At 34.9% G+C, this 18,877-nt stretch overlaps 1 long non-coding RNA gene and 2 other non-coding genes across 8 annotated transcripts; 1 reads left to right on the top strand and 2 right to left on the bottom strand.

Moving 5' to 3' along the window:
• Window positions 1-1,286: 1,286 nt before the first annotated feature.
• Window positions 1,287-4,679, bottom strand: LOC105421455 (uncharacterized). 6 transcript variants are annotated; one of them, XR_016060720.1, is made up of 5 exons: window positions 4,214-4,589; window positions 4,079-4,108; window positions 2,555-2,949; window positions 2,317-2,462; window positions 1,287-1,550 (listed from the first exon to the last, which is right to left on the bottom strand). It is a non-coding gene; the product is annotated as an uncharacterized LOC105421455 (long non-coding RNA). The 6 variants fall into 6 exon arrangements; XR_016060722.1 differs by lacking the exon at window positions 4,079-4,108 and having other exon boundaries at window positions 2,376-2,462; window positions 4,214-4,679; XR_016060719.1 differs by lacking the exon at window positions 4,079-4,108 and having other exon boundaries at window positions 4,214-4,679.
• Window positions 4,680-14,891: 10,212 nt separating this feature from the next.
• LOC148781023 (U6 spliceosomal RNA) lies at window positions 14,892-14,998 on the top strand. The gene has a single exon (XR_016039817.1). It is a non-coding gene; the product is annotated as a U6 spliceosomal RNA (small nuclear RNA).
• LOC18423565 (receptor-like protein EIX2) lies at window positions 14,965-17,841 on the bottom strand. Its single transcript, XR_016061456.1, has 3 exons — window positions 17,317-17,841; window positions 16,967-17,186; window positions 14,965-16,130 (listed from the first exon to the last, which is right to left on the bottom strand). It is a non-coding gene; the product is annotated as a receptor-like protein EIX2 (transcript).
• Window positions 17,842-18,877: the final 1,036 nt, after the last annotated feature.

The following is an 18,877-nucleotide window of genomic DNA, read 5'->3' on the forward strand; positions in this document are numbered from 1 at the left end:
AATAAAATTGCAATGTTTTTTTGGTGAAAATAGACGATTTTATCTTTTTTTTAATATGTATGAATGATTAGATTGTGGAAAACTTTTGATGATTTACTTTTTGTTCATTTACATTTGTGTCCAAAAGTCACCTTACATTGGAAGCAAGAAGTTGTTGAGATTCTTGAGAAAGTTCACCTCTCACATGTTTTCTTTTTCTTCTTTTTGGTATTTTTTCTGCAACTTTTTGGTTTGCAATTTGGCTTCTCTTTCGATATAAAGTATTGATATGTCTCATTTAGGCTGCCCTGTTTTTGCTTTCTTCAGCGTTTTTTATGTAATTTTAATTCCTTCCTTATGTATTGTTATACAAGTTCTCTCTCGTCTCTCTCTATCTCTGATGAATCAACAGTTAATATCATATTACCACATCACGTATTGGGTTCATTTGCTTTTTGCCCTTTTCAATATTCCTATGCAAGTTCTGGTTGTGTTTGGTTTCTCTCATTTCTCTCTTTCATTGTTGGGGTTTCAGATAAGAAGGGCAAAACGAGATTGAACTACACAACATGTCATCAATTTCCACAAGTGCTGGGGGATATCCATGGCAAACATGTCCATGGTGCAACTTACAATGCATATCAAGTACATTAAGCTCCCAATCAGTCACAAAAATTGCAAGTGTATTATGGTTAGGCTTAAAGCGATGCTCATTCAACAACAAATTGTTGATACTTTAGGGCGTATGCAACAAATTGTTGATACTTTAGCTAATGCATTTATGTTTGAATTACTTTTGTTGAATTAACGCATTAACTCCCCCTCTCTCGCTTCCAATTTTATTGTGCAGATTGCTCTGGATGCCTGGTGATACTTTGCCATTCGAGATTAGACCGACTTTGTATTCTATTTATAATTTTTGTTCCCTTTTTTTTATGAATATCATACATTTGGGGTTGTTTTTTAATATCATATTCGTTGGGTTTCTCTCTGCTGCATATCATATGCTTTTGGGCTTTTAGTTAATGATGTGAAGATGAAAATCAATTCTCCTGAATCATAAACCTGACCGGTTCTCTTAGTTAATTTCAGAATTTGCCTTTTCATTTTTGTCCTGGTTTCTGCCCATGAAATTTAAGGTCAAACTCAAATTTGATGGGAAAACAGAGTTCAGATATTAAACGATTGGGTTGCTTGCCTTCAAAAACTGTAACTTTTGAAATCATTTGCAACTGTAGTAATGGGCTAATAGCTACGTATGCTTACTTCAATCACAACTGTAGTAATAGCTACATATATAGGAGATATATTCACAATAATATGCATTCCAAGCCGATGAATGTTACTGCCATTACAAGGATTTTGAGCTCAGTTCCAATTCAAGCAATCATTTGCAACTCAATGACTATAACTTGATCAAAACTTATAATCTACAAAACATAACCAAACCTATAAATGGATGCCCTGTATAAAAACCCACCAGGGGCCCAAAAAATGCTCTACACAAGGAATTGGATTAGTAAACTCTTCAATCATCAACAATTGATCCAAAATCTTTAGCCCTTCAGGACCTTCCTTTTCAACATGCAACAAGAAGGAAATATTGAGTTGATGGATGCCTAAGTGGTTATCAATGGAGTTCAAGTTACCAAAATCAATAAAAAAATTCATGTAATTGAAGCCAACCAAGTGATGGACTGAATGCATAACATAATGAACTGATGAAAGAGATGATGGACTGATGCATCACATAATGAAAGAGACGATGGACTGATGCATCACATAACGAAAGAGATGATGGACTGAATGCATTACACATAACAAAATTCAGCAGGAAGCATACATTGGTGGCATTGATATCTGTGAACATACAAAATTCAGCAAGCATACAAAATTCAGCAGCAAGCATATATAAGTGGTGGTGGTATCTGTGAACATACAAAACTCAGCAAGCATACAAAATTCAGCAGCAAGCATATATTAGTGGTAGTGATATCTGTGAACATACAAAACTCAGCAAGCATACAAAATTCAGCAGCAAGCATACATTAGTGGTAGTGATATCTGTGAACATACAAAACTCAGCAAGCATACAAAGTTCAGCAGCTAGCATACATTAGTGGTAGTGACATCCGTGAACATACATACATTATTGGTAGTGATATCTGTGAACATACAAAACGCTGCAAGCATACAAAATTCAGCAGCAAGCCTAAATTAGTGGTAGTGATATCTGTGAACATACAAAATTCAGTAAGCATACAAAATTCAGCAGCATACAAAATGCAACACACAACTGTACAAGTAAAATAGAATCCCAATGGATCTGTGTTGTACCCAATGCAACACACAAAACCACACTGTATTTCAACTCATATTCATGTTCTATAACACACATGAGTAGCCCAAAACATTGTCAGCTCCAATATTCGCCATCAGGCAGTTGCTTTCCACCAATTTCAGATCACTTCGTTGCACTCAACCTAATTCACAAAACCACACTGTATTTCAAAAATCATATTCATGTTGTCAATAAATTTTGCAAGCAATAAGAAGCAATCACTACATCACCTACTCGATCTTTCTCTCGGCGAAACCCTTCCTTATTACAATTGAGCTCTCTATCAATCCTTTGACCATCTTTATTGTGGGTAGTCCCCTTACGGGTGCCAAAACCTTTGGCTAATGCATACTCCTTATAATACTCATATGCCTCATTCTCATAACCAAACTTCATCCCTACATATGGTTCTTCTATTTGTAGGCCATTGGTTGATGAGTCAAGTTCCCCATCTCGCATTTTTGAAAGATGAGGAACCTGCTCCATGGTCTCAATGGTGGCATTCGTGCTGTCTACAATTGGGCACGGGGAAGATGTCACATCGACTGATATGGTGCGGTCCATAAAAATCTTTCAACTGACCGTACATAAAAAACCTAACCACATAAGTAGAGGTTTGCAAATATCGTCTGCAAAAATCAATTGAGTCGTTATATCAAAACACTATATAGACAAACATCACAAAAGAATATCCATATTAAATTGTCTATGGAAGTTTTAAAAATCTTCTTAACCAAACAAACAATAAAGTAAGATGAGTCAATACTCTATAAAGTTTTTGATATATTATTGGACTATCTAATTCACTTTCAACAGCTTATAATTGCCTTTTTAGCGTAGTAATAGATAAAAAGATGAGCAATTGAGGCACCATTTCAATTTATGATGTTTGGTTGCAGTAGAATACTGGTGCATGTGTTCATATTGATGAGGAAAATGCATAGTTGGAGGAAGGACTAATTGGGGTAGGCTTTTCAAGAAACACAAGATCAAAAGTTATGTGCATAAGTTCAGTCTTGTCTAATGTCATGTCCTGCAAATTCATTAAGCGTATATGCTTTTCTGACTAATAAAAAGACTGATTAAATCTGGTTAAAAGTAACGATGATAAAAAGAAACGTCACCTATGTATGTACTCATTATGGATGTTCTAAATTCATAAATAAAAGAATCAAGGCACCGGATCAAAGACTAGGCTCTACAAAAGTGATGGTACAGTAAATGCAGGGACACAATTAGGAAAAACAAGATTAGAAAAAAAAATAGAGAAGAGAAATGCAGTTAGTATTTTGATCTGATTACATGCCATTCTATAACTATGATGCATTCTAAGTCACAACGATAAGTACATTCATATTTTAGCAATAAACAGGATTGCATTTTCAGAAAAACCCCATGAAGCTAGGCCAAAATCAGAAGCTTTACATTATAGTTCTGTGCAGACAATGGAATCTAACTATTATCTAATGGAGATAAAATTTCTACTCAAATTTAAGTACATGCTAAGCAAATGAGACCCAAACCAGCTATCAAAAAAAGAAACAATATAAGAGCTCTGAATCAAAGAGTAGCAAAATAATTTTAGCAAAGCTTATACACAGAGACAACCAAAACCCCCAAAACCAAATTAAAACAACAAAAACCCCAAAACCCAAAACAAGGAATTCATATCACATGTAAAAATCAATATCCTAGAAAAAACAAAGAATAAAAAGAAAGCATTTAAGCAGATTCGAAAATATCCTTAAAATAGCGTACCTCAAATCCACCGAAGATTGTTCCAATCGCCTTTGCAACAACAATAGAGCATATAGAATTTCAGAAATTTTGCGTTTTAGGGGGGGGGAGGGGGGCATAGAGGGAGATTGAGAGAGATGGGCAACGAGAGATTACCCAGAATTCTTGCCATTGCGGTTTCGAGCTTCTGGGCTGTTGGGACATCATCAGTTGGCTTTGTAACTGTACCCGACCACCAAAACCCAAAACAAACAAAACCCCAAAATTAGAGGGATGGGCAACGAGAGGTGTATATAGAGGGGCTGAGAAGGGTAGGCAGGGGAGAGATTGAAAGAGGGGCGAGTTTTAGAGAGTTTGAGAGAGAGGGGCAGCCAGAGGGTTTGAGAGAGAGGGGCCAGCCATAGGGTTTGAGATAGAGGTGGGCGGGAGATGGAGAGAGAGAGAGGTGCGAGGGAGATGGAAGGAGAGAGTTCCCATCGCGCGAGAGGGCGAGACGGGACGCTGCTCTCTGGTGCCACATCTTTTCAATGCTGTAATATAGAGCTTTGGGATTTAAAATGAAGACGATCGGGAAAAACCATCTCAACTGTTGTCGTACGAAGCCCCATACGCGAGCCGGCTCATCAAATCTTTATATATATATATATATATATATATTCCATGTAAAGCCCGTTTGACAAAAATAGGTTTAGAATATTTAAATTTTTGAAAATCTAAATAAAAACGTTGCTTGTTTTTCATATATTAATTATCCTCATATGTATCTTTTTGTGCATGTTTGACTATCTACCTGCATTTTAGAATCTTCTAAGACTTAAGATATTTGACTGTTTGGAAGACACAATCACAATAAATTGAAGTTTTTCATTAAGCACATATTTGACAAACTTGTATTTTTTTTCGATATTAAATATAGGTACTCTTCATAAAAAATATGCTTAAAAACTAATAATTTAAAGAAGCACATCGCAACACAGAAAGAGAGAAAGATCATCGGTGACATCCATCCTTTATTAGGCATAAGATATTAAGATTACGTGAGAGAGATAGAGGGAGACCATGTTTTGAATTGAAAGCTTATTGGCATTCCATAAAGAAACTTGCTCAATTGGAAAATCAATATAGAGACACATTACAATAACTAAACTTATTTATTTAACCAACCAACCAACCAATATAATGTGCAATGCTATCTAGTAATCGACTACCCGCATCACGTGGATTACTTGTACTTTCTTCTTCAAAATCTTCTGGTCGATGAGCTCGATCTTGATTTTCCTTGTCATATTCCTCATAAAGCCAGTCATCACCTCCAGAATGTATTCAAATAAATTTATGTACGAAACACATTACAATAACTAAACTTGTTTTTTAATTGGGTACGTAGGTGGCCTTGAAAGCATAACAAAGCGCTTTTTAAGTACACCAAATGTACGCTCTATAGTATTTCTTAGACAATAATGTCTCAAATTGTCTAACTCCATGCAGTCTTGTGGAGCATTTTGTCCACGCCCATATTCTTTGAGGTGGTAATGGACTCCACAATATGGGACAATAAAATTTAGGGTATTCGCATAACTTGCATCGACTAGGTAGTATTTATCTAACTTATTTGAAAACATCTAAATTATCAGTGGCATATTTACAAAAGTATTATTAATTAAGTCATGAGTTAGAAGTACCTTAGAGTACATGGAATCCATTTTGTAAAGCTGCTTGGAGAACTGTAGAATCAGCAACAGAGCCCTCCCACCTTACAAACATATGTGAATAAAAGATTGAATGAACATGCTTCCACAATGTTCTGGGAAAGAAACAGTTTCCGATTGCGATATGGGGCTTGGTTTTCAGTATCGATTGTCACAGGGTTGTGAATTCCATCAATTGCTTCAATACAATCCTTCAAAAGATAAAAATTTGGTGAGATGCTAATAATAATAAATATAATTTTGAAAATAATGTTACATAAATTCTACATTGAAGAAGATGAAGTAATTATCACTATAACGGATCTCTCGAGGAGTATTTCTTAATGAGAGGCAGATGTAGTTGTTGGCTATATGGTCTTTCAAGGCCTTAAAGCCAATAGTCTTACGCTCAGTGGGAGTTAGAGAGAGACTGAATCTGGGTGCTTAGCGCACTGGGGACCAGATTCATATACCTCGAGTATTGGAGGCTTTGAGAGTGTGAACTCTCGGGGAGGTGTGAGGGTCACCTCACAGTTAGGAATATATTGATTAGAATGCCTCATAGTTGCTGTAATAAGCCAAGGCTTAGAGAATCCATTCAAGAATAATATAACCCGAGTATTTGAAAGAGTATTCGCCCTGTATGGAATGGTCAGCTCATGGGACATGAGCCTGTATCCGACACATGACCATTTCATGTTATGTGCACCCACAATCGTATGGGGAAGCCACTCTTCTAAAGTATTATTTGACTTAGAAGAGCTAGTGCACATGTGCTTTGAGAGGACCCTTGTATTTGAATAGGAACATGTCCCACAGGGGTGCATCAGTAATCCATTGTTCCCTCAGTGACGAAAAGCATTGGCTCAGCGACTTTGATGTGACTAATTATGTGTCCCTGCTATAAACTGTGGAGCATAAGTCTATTGGGTCGGCTTGAGACACCGATAGAACGTCATTCAAGTTAGCCCAATGGAAGACTCCGACTAGTGTTATAAGTCTAAAGATCTCATTTACCTTTGGCCCAAATTAATCTAAAATTGATGAGAAAAGATTTTATATTGATGGGAAATTATGTAATAATGTTGAGAAATCATTCAGAGAAAATTTTAGATTTTTGAAAAAATTTTCAAATTTTTTAAACAATAAAAATGTGATTTTCAAATTTGTTTGATGTAAATACCAAACAAGGACATCCTATGGGGACTCCACATGGATCCCAAGTGGCCATAGGGATGCCACGTGGTACCTCCACCTCCCCACTCATTGATGACATCATGCTGACGTTATATCCATGTAGGGACCTATTTGTCATTAATTTTTTTGTTGGTATTATGATATAACATGATTATCTTGTTATTTAAAGGGTTATATATTGTTATGACTTAAGTTTGATTTAAGTCACATATTTTTTTTTTAGCTCATATGTGTCATTTTTGGCATGTGTGAAGTCATAGGATTTTGAGAATTAATTTAATTTATATTATTATCTACATATGATTTTGTAACATGTGAGTATATCTTATGTAACACTACCTTATGAGCTTGACCCATGTGAAACTTTAGTGTTGCTAAAATCCTATTGGTGTGGTCATAAGATATTTTATTCACATGTGTAGATATCCCATATTACCTTTATGTTCATGTCTTTGTATTTTATTGACTCTCACAAATTATTCAAAAACCATGGGCATCGGTGTAAACATGCGTTTGAACTTAAAGGGAAATAAAACATGGAACTAAGGCCTTCAAGGTAAAATGACTATAAATCCAGGTTTTGAGGAGCGAAGGGTATCAAAAGCTTTTCCATTGATCTTGGTGATAAGATATGGATGAATGGCTTGGATAAAGGCCTCTCATGTGCTATTGATCTAAGGCATCAAGTATCAAGATCAAATCTATCTTTATGATCTAAGTATAAAAGTAATTTATGGGATCAATTATTATCCTAATTTGAGTATTCACTTCAAAAAGAGAGAGAGTGAGAGCCCTTGAAAAATTGTGGTCACCCATGAGACTATCTTCTTCCTTGAGTTTTCATTTGAAACCCTTCCATGAAGTAGTCCATCATTTATATGATCAAGCCCATACTATTGTTTCATTAAGGTATTGATTTTTCTTCTCATATTTTTAATTCCTACCTCATTTATATTATCAAAGCTTGCTGTAATTCTTAATTTATAGTAGCTTTCTCACTTTTGGTCATGAAAACTTGATATTTGAAAAGTCCCAACACAATAGTGTAGTCCATACACATAGTATGTGTAGACTAGCTTGTTTACTCCATGATCTTGAGTAGTTTCAACTTGATTTCTTGATCTTATATTTTTGAAATTTTTTACTGAGAATATACAACCGATGAGATGTTTATTTCATCATATTTGAGCGTAAGAAATAGTCCATTGAGATCCCTTTTTGATGTTGAAAAGTTCGTGTGGTCCCTTATGGACCACATGGTGTAGTTTCACCATAATTTTTTTATTTTGTGTAGTATCTCTCTCAAACTTTGAAGGGCTATTTTGATACATGTCTCTCTCATGATTTGATCCTCATTAAGTGAAATAAATGTGATCATTTGCTTCCCATTGGATTGATCTCTTAGAGTTATTGTTATCACCTATACCTTAGACAATGGGACAAAATTAAGTCCTCAAAAAGCCCTTTCATGGCCCGGGCACAAGGGGTTCGAACCATGGTTTCTCCATATATATTTACGTGTTAATTTGATGTATTTACAGTTATTAAATGGATTCATGATTGATTAAATTGAGTATGTTGTATGAATATTGAGTTTTTTTTTTTTTTTTATCTTGCGGTATTGCCTTTAATGCTATGCATTATAATTTATGCGAATTGAAATCTTATTGAATTATTATGATCAAGTGTATGATGTGTATGAGATATTATGAGGATAAAGAATGAGGCTGAAATTATCATATAATTTTGATATAATAAGGAATTGCAAGTGCAAGTCATGCAATATATTGTAGAGACGTATAATGTGAATATTTGAATATTGTATTCAGTTTAATTGTACTTTTTAGTAAGGGATTTGTAATGGTCCTGTTAGGGTTAAATTTTACTATTCAAATGTCCATAAACTATGTTTGTAAGCTGGAATATATGTATTATGGTTTTGTATTGAGATATTCATGCATTTAAACCCTTGAGTTTTTATACAATGAAAGTTTTTAAAAAAGATTGCATTTCTAGCCTATTGGTCTTATACTACCAAACAGTAGCAAGGTGCTGATGTACACATAGCTTTAAGAACGCGACCAAAGTACCAACTAGTTATTTGACCAGAGTGTTGAAATCGTTCTTGTATTATTTGATTGCCAGAGTTATCAGCTATGGTGTATAGAAATATTCCCACTTGTTTCTCGACACTATATACTTAGAATCTTGGATTAGATTTTCGCTTCGTACTGTATGACAAATATTCTTAAGGACATGTTGCTTCATGCGAAGATTCTCCTTACAACGGATAGGATGTTCATTTAGTAACTCCTGCATAATTTTAGTACCTTGGAGACAAGATGGTCAACAAGGAATCTTATTCCAATGTGGTACCATGCAACAACAACAACAACCACTAGCATATACCCTTGTTGGCTTTCTTCTTTAGATTCGTAGTCCATGGTTACAATTTATCAATTCTAACTTAAGTTCACCCTAATCAATAAATTATCTCATAAACATGGGACCTTCTTATAATAATCTAATTATATCATTGTATAATAACAAGGAGGAGAAAACAAGTATAACTTTGAAAATTTCTAGCAAATCAATTACAAATGTAACCAACTAATTTCAAATTCAACTAATCACAAAATCATTGTAAATAAAATTGAACCAAGTTTGATGGTGTTCAAAATATTATGGTCATGTCATCTAGAAAATAACAACTAGGTAATACTATTACTAATTTTTTAGCGTAACCAAGACTTACAAATTAATCCTTTTAGTTTCTTAAATGCAACTCTATTGCTTTCATCCTTCAAAATTCCTACTAATTCCACCATCTCGACTGCATCAAATTCTTGTAACTCTTGCAATTCCTCTAAGAAAGAGCCATAAGAATAATCTTCTTTAGTAGCTTGCATCATTTTCTCTTGATCACAGTTGATGCATGGCTTTATTATCTTATCTAAGACATTTGCAATATGATGGTCAACACCCAAGCGACTCTTCCTTTTATGGTGAGGGGTGGTTGATATGGTGGTAGCTCGTTCCAAGTTAGTTTGAGAAACTTCATCCATTACATTAATGTCAGGTTCATCATGTAAATCAGGTGATTGTCACACGAATTCAGTTGGGGAGTCTGGAGCCTCAAATTTATTTCTAGCTTGCCCTCTTTGCTCTGATTGGATAGTTGACAATGTAACTTTTCCTTATGCAATAGTACCTATTAAAGTTCGGGTCTTTTTGTAACCATTGGAAATAAAATAATAATAAGAGCAAGTCATATACAAACACATATTACAATCTACCTTCGAATATCTCAGCCAATTTATCGTACAGTGTAAAAGTCTTATTTCTAAATTGTTTTGCTTCTGGGTTTGCCTGTATATCACAATAGCCTTCGTTGTTCATTATAAAAATTGTTGAGTAACAGAAAAAAAAACAATCAAGAATGAATAAATTTATATAAAATAAACTAACTTTGATATAATCCTCGCAAACTTGTTCTAAAGCAAACGGGAATTGCAATGCATCATTCCACCCAAAGCCACTTTGTCCATAGAGTTTCTTGACTGTCTTATATTATTTTAATAATTGGTTCTAATGACTCTTTAATTGTTAGACAGTTAATGATATATTAAAGTTACTATTAAATTTGATCATAATAGTTTTTCAAGCTTCTTTTGTCCATCCAGTATCACATTGTTTGCCACGATCATGTTAATGTTTAAGAGCTTCAACCAAAAAGCTTCTTATATGAATTCAGAGCAATAGAGGATATACATGAAACTCTACAACAAAAAATGATGGAATATATAAGAAGCAACAATTATTTTGTAACTCGTTTTTTTACTGTATGCCACAAAAACCAAATACAAAAAATAACTTGGTTGACCTTCACAATTTTGCTATACTTTACTCCAAAATTGGTTTTTTTGTCAGCCAAAACACTTGGGGATCTAAGACCCAAAACAACCCTTGAGATGTTAAAGCCTCCTTTGATAACCAATATTCATCAGAGCTTTACCAGATCTCAAACCAAAATTCAATAATTTTTTTACTAAAATCTATCAAAAGTCTTTCTCTATTACTTAACAATATTTTTATTTCTTTATTAGTAAAGTCATCGAAAAATTTGCACAACTTTCTCAAAATTCTGGTCAAAATTCAGACGGAACTTTGAACAAAAACTTACATAGTTCAAAATTCTAGTGTACGTTTCAACCCATAATTAACATCATCATCCCAAAAAGAGCAAAAACTTGAACAAAATATGCAACTTAAATACGATTCAAAAAATGGTTTCCATCCATGAATAAAAATAAAACCCCTACCTATTTTCTTAAGGCCAAAAAAGTAGAATTGTTTTTTTAAGGCTAAAATACAAAATAGAATGAAAGAAAACCATTCCCTAATTTCTTTCTCCTTTGTTGCAGGTTCAACGAGCAATATTGAAAAGTTCTCTCGAATGGAGCACATAAATCTCAAGGCCACAAGAAAGCCCCAATTGAAAAAGAAGAAAATTGAAATTACCCAATCAATTTAACCTAGGTCAACAGAAATATTGAAGAACCCATCTCTCTCTCAAAAATTTCAAAACAAACATGAGGCAATCAAGCACGAAAAGGAAGGGGCCTTGCACGGATAAGAAAACTTCACAAAAACTCAATCAAAGAATACAAAGAAAGGTGGAGAAAGAGAGATTTGAGAGAGAGAGAGAGTGAGAGGGAGAGCACATGCCGATATGTTGGATGAGCTCTAGTTTCTGGCCATGAAAGAGAAAGTGCAAGAGAAAAATGAATGCTTCTCCTACATCATAAAAGTTTTATACTTATTCTTATCCAACCGTCAATTTGGGATGGAGGCTTAAGATTGCCTCATTCACAATGTCATATCTCTACACTATTTTATTTTTAAGTTTTTTTCTGTAAACTATTTGGATGTTCAATCCTCTATTAAACTCGTATCGGCAAAAAAATATAAAAAAAAAAATATTTCCAATAAAATAAAATGACCAAAATACCCTTGTAATTTTTAAAGGTATTTTGGTCATTATATGTTATCGAAAAATTATTTTTAATATTTTTTATAGGTACGCCCCAATGAGAAGATTGCATGTACCAAATTTCATTCATACAATCTATATAAAAAAAATTAAAAATAAAATACTTTGAGAGGACGGATCTAAGATCAAACGGTGAGTGGCTCTCTTGATCAAAATTGGACGGCTGGATGGTAGGGTAAGCATAGATCTTCTATGTTGTAGGAGAAGTATGGAAACTTTCCCAAAATGGACAAGCTTTCTAATATAAAAGAAGAGATACTGCTAAGAGGAAAAATTTTCAACGTGAGGGCAGAAACTAAAAACACACGCATAAGGAAAAATGCTAACCTGCAAGTTAACGCTTTTCAGCATCTTTTAAAATTGAAGTCCGAATTTTTGTGAGGATACTGATATTGGGGCGACATTCAAAATTTATAAGATTTATTTTGGACCAATCAAACACCACTTTAACCAAATTGAATTTGCAAAAAATAGAATCTTATAATATATCGTAATATGTGTATATTTTGGGCTTATCAAACATACCGTTAGTTTTGTTTATGTAATATTTGTCTTATTTTTCAGTTTTTTTTTGTCTTATTTTTTAGGACCTATTGGGGCCGGTGCACTACTCAGGTGGGGCGAGTTAAAATTTGAGTGAGAACAACACTTGGGTCTTGGAATACATTTGAGAGGGAGGAGCAATTGGGCCTCAAAAGAAATATAAGAGGGAAAGAGCAATACATGAACCCATTGTTATCAAGATCCTACCACTGTTTGAATCCGCAAAAGAACTCGTTCAATCAAAACCGGTCAAATCGACAGATATGGGACCTCTTTTTCAATATAAAAGATTTAAAGATTTATTAGATTATCAAAAATTCATTTAAAATCAGAAACACTTTAGGTAAAAGCAATAGAAAGTTGGGAAAACAGTTTGATGTTTCCCATATTAGTTGAATACAACTGATAAAACTCTCATGAAATTTTGTTTGTTTAGCTCTCGAAAGTTAGGTAAATATTGGCCAATTTTTCAAATATTGTAAAAAGAATCGATTTTACTTCATTTTCAAGAGACTATCACACAAAGATGTTATGTTTGAAATACATTATGTTCCCAAAATTATGTACATTTAATAAATCATCATGACAACATGAATAGATCTTACTTAAATTTTAATGAGCCATCAAAATTAAAAAAAAATACCAAAATATCAAAAAAAAAAAAAAAAAAAATTTCGACAAATTTGATCTTTCTATTTTTCGAAAGAGCCAAAGTATGATATAGTTTCTTTTTCATAGCAATTTTATTGGTACAATATTTGGCAATAAAAAGTTCCCTTTGGAATAAAAAAAAAAAAGAAAAGTATAAAATCATTTAAAAAGTGGGCAAGAAACTATAAAAAATGGCATTGAATTCAACTTTCCCAAACCCATGGTCCACTAGAACAGGAAATCGAATTAGTTCGATAGGTCAAATGCTGGTTTTGATATGTTCTTATTAAAATTACATTTTTAATATTTTCATCCAAGGATTCAAAGCTTCGCGGCATCCTTACTTAAAGAATTGAATTAAAAAATAAATAAATGAAAATATATAAAAATATGGAATAATGCATAAAATTATATATATGTAATTTGATTTTTTTGTTACAACGATTTGTGAGTTTTTTAATTAATGCATCGTTTATATTTTTTTCTCTCTTTTTTCTTTTTGTATCTTTTAAACTGCCTCCGACTATAAATTAATTTTTTTTCTAAATCTATGTTTTATATTTTAATTTTTTAGATTTTTTTATTTTGCCTTAGTTTTGTTTTTGTATTTGTTATTTAATATTCTTTTATGTTTTTCTGATTTTTTAGGCCACTTGGCCTGGTGCACTCATCACGCGAGGTGAGTTAAAATTTGAGAGTGAAACAACACTTCGGTCCTGAAATAAATTTGAGAGTTAGGTTACTGAGCAATATAAACAGAGAACATGCACCAATTGGTTATGAAAAGAATAAGATATACATAATTTGGTGAAAAAAGTAAAAGAATTTGTGTTAAACATGACACTGATATTGTAATTGGTCTTTACTTTATCTATTGGTGGCTTCTAGTAGGCTTATTACAAAGTATTTTGATGAGCATATATCATATTAATTGGATCCAATTTCTCAGATATTTATGGCCTTCAAATCAAGAAATCAACTTGTTTTGAAGACCATCTTCTAATAGTAAATTAAATTAAAGCAACAATTGATAAACATATTGAGGTTAATGCATAATTTCAGTTATGTTTTGCATGATTTGATTACTGTTAACCCCTTAAAGATTAATATTATTACATTCACATAGTAAAAGAAAAATTAGATTCTATCAAAAAAAAAAAAGTTAAAAATAAAGAGTTTCATAGTACGCACCAATATTTATCTACTCGTGTGATTCCACCCGAACTCAGACTTACCCGAGTAAGTCAGGTATTGCAAGTTTCTTTGCCCATGTCCTTCGAAACTCTAGGCCACCTAAATTATATACTAACCGACTTGTATTTCTATACTGACTTACATGTAGTTTTCATTAGATTTTTTAGGGTTCTATATTTTTTCATTTTTTTATATTTTTTTGAGAAAGTAACCTTTAAAATATATTTTTTCATTTTTTTTACTTTCTGAAAATCTCTTCTCATCTTCCTTGTACATTTCACATTCTGGCTTTTGTTTTTTTCCTGGTCTCTATAGATTTTTCAATATTTTTCCTTACTATTAAAACGTTTTTTAGCCACTTTTGAGCTCGCCATGGACTCATACAAGTACGCCAGGACTCACTCGAGTTACCTAGTCGGTGGTCGATTTTTGTTGCCAAAAAACATCTACGCATGCATATAATATGTCCTTGAATCAACTTTCACTCACATCCCAAATTAGAAAACATGGATTGTCTCTTCGAATACATCCAATAAAATTGGAACAATACAGAGAAGATTAGTATAGCCCTTGCACAAGGATAACAACATTAGAAAACATGGATTGCTCGTTCACTTTTACAAAAACCATAACTGCATAATGGTATTAACCCTACAAAAGAGAACTTTCTTGTGTGAAATAATGCTTGAATTATGCAAGTATTTGCTTGTATTGAGAAGGAAAGATGTAGATGAATATTTTATCCATGGCTCTCACACAAGTGAGTCCCCATCTCCTATTCACAAAGAGAAATACAACAGTTCCCCAAAAACCAGTAGTATAGCCCGAAACAACACAAGCATAAAATATTGGAGTTCTGTCCAGCCATCCTTCCTCTGTATCTCCTCCCTCGTTATTATTTGATGTGCTCGAAGCATTGTGTGATACGGTGGTGGAACATCCGACTCCTTGGAGAGAATGCAGCCCAGGGTTACCACTAAAAGAAGTCTCATTGAAGGTACAAAAGTGGGTCCCACTTGGTATCCAACCTGATAGATTGTTATTTGCGACGGAGAAGATGGACAAAAGGCTGAGTTTACTCAGTTGAGGAGGTAATGGACCAAAGAGCCCATTGTGAGAAAGATCCAAAGTTGTGAGACTTGATAACTCTCCAAAGGAATTGGGGATTGGCCCAGTTAGATGGTTGTTGGAGAGATTTAACATCTCGAGTGCTTTCAATCGCCCCATCTCTGGTGGAATTGGGCCACTCAACTTGTTGCAAGACAAATCCAACTGAGTCATGTATACAAGGGCTTTCCCACTGAAACTGTACATGTCCTTTGGCAAAATTGATCTCTTCTCCTATAATTGGGAATCTTATGCCGTACTTAATGCGAATAGATACATGAATACCAAGGGTATCAGGCTTGCCAGATAATAAAGAAATATTACAGAAGCAAGCTGGTATGGGACCATTAAGTTTATTTTGAGCAACGTCGAGAACGGCAAGGTGTTGCAATTGACATAAACTAAATAGAATTCCACTCCTAAAGTGATTACCTCGTAAGTTTAGTACTTGCAAATTTCTAAGTTTATTTAGCTGTTTGGGAATGACACCTGACGTGTTATTATTTGCAATGTCTAGAATCACCAGGGATGGACTACGCGATACGAGATTTTCAGGAATAGTTTCATTCAATGTGTTGCCATCAAGATGCAATGATTCTAAGCTGGAAAGGTTAAAATATTCAGATATCAAGGGCCCCTCCTAGTAGTTTCCAGACAACCCTAAATATTTTAGTTGATTTCCACGAGTTAGATTACAGGGTAGTCTTCCAGTGATTTTGTTGTTCGATAAGTTCAGGACTTCAAAATCGTAAGTTGAGGAGGGCAAATTACCTGTTATATCATTTGCAGATAAACCTAACACGGTCAATTGCTTGGGGTTGTTGATATAATTAGCAATGTTCCCATAAAGAGAACTATTAGAGATTTTCAATACTTTGAGACTTGGAAAACAAGAGAAGTTTGTTGGTAGTTCCCCACTGAGTTGATTGTTTGATATGTCCAAAGATATAAGACTAGAAGATGTGTTGGGTAAAACAAGGGCCCCCGAGAAAAAATTCCCACTCTAATCTAGTGCTACTGTGAATTGAAGTAAACGAGGGGGAATACGCCACTGAATGTTGTTGTTGGAGAAATCAGCAAATTCTAATATGTATTGTGTGGAGAGAAAGCTTGGAATGCTCGTATAAAACTTGCTTACATTGCATGGAGACATATAGAGGAAGCTAAGCTGAAAAAGAGTGTGATTCGACGGCAATATTGTCAGCTTTGGGTTATAAGAAAGGGCAACTTCGACGAGTTCAGATAGGTTTGAGAAAGTAGAGAAGGAGAAATTACCCCATAAATCATTATGACTGAGATCCAACACTGCCAAGGACTGGAGATTATGTAGCTCATGAGGGATGGAACCCCCTAGGTGATTTCGGTTAAGGTTGAGACCGGAAAGAACAGAGAGGTTGCCCAAGCAAGAGGGTATGGCCCCTTTTATTTCATTATCCTTCAGACAAAGTTTTTCCAAAAATGGCAGGGAGGGCGCACAGAGACGGAGGGATGCTCCCATCAAGTTGGTTACCACCCAAACTGAGTTCCTTGAGATGGTGCAAGTTGTCCAAAGCTGAAGGTATGCTTCCTTGGAGCCTACAGTCTTCCAACCACAGTTCATGGAGTGAAGTAAGTAGGCCTACCTCCTCAGGAATTGGCCCCTCAAAGTCATTGGAATCCAAATATAAAAAGTTCAAGTTCCTCAATTTTGAGAGTTCTGCAATCAAATAACCATATAAATTAAATGAGTGAAAAAGAACTCAGTAACTCCGTGGAGGGGCAGGTAAAATTATATGGGCACTCACAAAGCTCTCTTTTAAATAAATTAGAAGAAGACATTAATCTACCTTTAAATGGTAGCTCACCACCTAAATTGTTAAAACTCAACCCCAAAAAGCTCAGCTGCTGCAGTCGAGTTAAGGAGGTGGCGTTCAGATACACTCTGCCTAACTTAGCATCATCCCCTCTAATGCCAGATAAATATAGACTCAAGACATGAGAATTGGTGTAGTGGAACTTACCTCGCTCCCAATGACAACAATTGAGCCCTTTCCATGACTCCAAAAATTCAACCCCCTTCGAAGTTTCACTTGGGTGGATGAGAGAAGCTCTGAATTTCAGAAGAGCCGCCCTCTCATGCTCATGGCACAATGGCAAAGAATAAACGGAGGAATGTGCAAAGAGAGTGAGCAGCAAGAGGATCAACAGTGAGAAAGGGGAGACAATGGAAGATGGAAAGTTGCAGTAAGCCATGATGTGTGTAGTAATCGACTTCAATTTGGATTGGTTCAGAAGCTATCCCCTTGGTTCTTATAAGGGGAAGAGTGATTACAGTTTCAGTGAAATTTACAGGAAATGACCAAAACTGAGATTCGTATTCGTGAATGAAGGGTTGGAAATCAAGACACTCGCGTGAAAAGTAATTCTCATTGATTTCCATGTTGAAAGATGCACACTTCCTGAAGATCACAGAGAGAGAGAGAGAGAGAGAGAGAGAGAGAGAGAGAGAGAGAGAGAGAGAGAGGCACTAGGCAACCATTTTTGTCTCCTTTCGAGGAAATTATAAAATCTACAAAAAGTCCTTTGGAAAACATAAATGATGCAATGAAAATATAGTTTCGGTGTCGCAAAGCCTTGCAATGATATAAAAAATCTATTGTTTCCCTTAATTATGAAATTTAAAATTTCAGAAATCAAGACGATCAAGCATATCTATATACACTTGAAAATCATGAAAATGGACGGTCTAGATTGTTGGGTTTATGTAGCCTTTAAAGGCCTCATGAGTGTGTAAAATACTTTCATCATAGTAAAATATAAACTCAGTGGGAGCGTGGTCCCTCAAGGATCATACTAAGCAAATGATGTTTGCTTAAACTGGATTGTGTTTATCGATCTAGGCCAGACGGTTGAAAAACCCTAGGTACCTGGGCATAAAGAATTAACCGATAAGAGTTTTGGGTTAACCCTTGATGAGGTCGGAGCTTATGCCTAAATGAGAGAGCCGATAGACTATGATACCCTCGTGTGTGATGGTAGGCCTACTGAGACGGGTGTCAAAACCTCATCCATATTCCATCACACGGCATGCATATTGATAGACCATTCGGGAAAGCCAGATATCCACCTTTGGGTGAAGCGTATACATGTGCGAGAGATACCCCTACACATCATAGAGCTGTGGTCGCATCAGGTCGTGGTGACCTTGACTTGTCTCTAAAGGAGGACCTGTAATCTACAGACTGGGATTGCGACCTTTTGATTCATCGACCTGACTTTAGTGACCCGCTAATGAGCCCCTACTTGGACTGTGGGTCATGGGAAACACTGGGTAGGTTCGATAAAGGTAGCATGGTCTGTAGTCCACAGTTGAAGGTGGAGTACCTCATTATTACAGATTGGATTCCT

Source organism: Amborella trichopoda, chromosome 8 (assembly GCF_054954075.1).
Source record: "Amborella trichopoda isolate Santa Cruz 75 chromosome 8, AtrichopodaSantaCruz75HAP2 v2.0, whole genome shotgun sequence".
Classification (NCBI taxonomy): Eukaryota; Viridiplantae; Streptophyta; class Magnoliopsida; order Amborellales; family Amborellaceae; genus Amborella; species Amborella trichopoda.